Source organism: Vollenhovia emeryi, unplaced genomic scaffold (assembly GCF_000949405.1).
Source record: "Vollenhovia emeryi isolate VEMERY1.0 unplaced genomic scaffold, V.emery_V1.0 DF939129.1, whole genome shotgun sequence".
Taxonomy (NCBI): Eukaryota; Metazoa; Arthropoda; class Insecta; order Hymenoptera; family Formicidae; genus Vollenhovia; species Vollenhovia emeryi.
In genome coordinates, this window is record NW_011967237.1 from 2,118,836 (window position 1) to 2,120,129 (window position 1,294).

Consider the following 1,294-nt stretch of genomic DNA (forward strand, 5'->3'; position numbering starts at 1 on the left):
GAGAGAGAGAGAGAGAGAGAGAGGGGGGGGGGGAGCAAAAGAGAAAATCCCGTCCGCCTCCAGTGCTGGCGCGCGTCGTTTGCTCCGCATGTACCTTCGACTACGCAAAGTGAAGATCTTGATGTAAAGGGCCGTGATTCTTAGACGCTCCACGTGTTGATTGCGTCGACGTGCCCCGAGGTCGCAGCGCGCACCTAAGCGTACACGTTGCTATTTGTATCGCGATATAAATAACCTGACGTGTCAAATTGAATTTTACTCGACGAGCGGACGCGATTAATAATGAGCTTTTTTTTTACATTTTTACTGTGCAGATTAAGAAAACGAGAAATAAACTTTCATTAATTTCTCATTATACCGCAGATAAGTAGAAAAGTACTCGTATAAGGTAATGTTCGCACACAAATATGAATTACTTTGTTGGAAAATATGCAATTTAAGAGAATTTTATCGAGAAACGGAAGACGGAAGACGGAAGACTAAAGAGAAGAGAGAGAATCCTCTTCTTCTCTCATTACATGGAAGATTGGCAATCAACTGGTTCTTTCCCCCGGCTGGAAAGTATTATTGAGTTTATTGCAGGCATAGTGCAAGCTTGTGAATAAAGTCCGACACGAAACATTCTCTCCACACTAATTTGTTGTTCGATTAGCGATTTTACCATTAGGTTGATTCTCTTTAAACCGATATTGGCACGAGTGCCGCACGGTTAAAAGCCCGCATAATTCCTACGTGTCGGCGACCCGCACCAGACGAACGTAGCTTTAAATATTTTTTGCTGAAATCGAACGCGCGTTATTCGTGGCCGGTTGTTCAATCGTGAACCTCTATAATCGCTCGCGTGGTCTCTATGAGTTTTACCGAGGGGGAAACCGCTGAGGGCATTGTGGTGTGTACAGATTTGCGGCATTACTGGGCATTACTGGGCAGTTTTTGGGCATTAGGCCTTGCTAGGGCATTACAAATATAAAATAAGATGAAATAAGGTAAAACAAGATAAATAAGATAAAGTAATGCCCAGTGGGTATTAGTAGGCGTTGGTGTACATGATCTTGGTTAGCGTTTTACCCCTCGCGTAACTGGGACCGAAATGTGACGGGACTGAAAGTTACGCAAGCAACGGTGCAAGACACTGACATATAATTTAAGACGAGACAATTACGCCGAAAATAAACCGAAATTCTCGAAGATTACTTTGTAAATTCACAATTCAATTCTGAGGCATGTCGTGCGTGAATCTGCTAAATTTGAAAAGACAATGAAAAGCAAAGATCAACTTCTTTTACCTTATTTA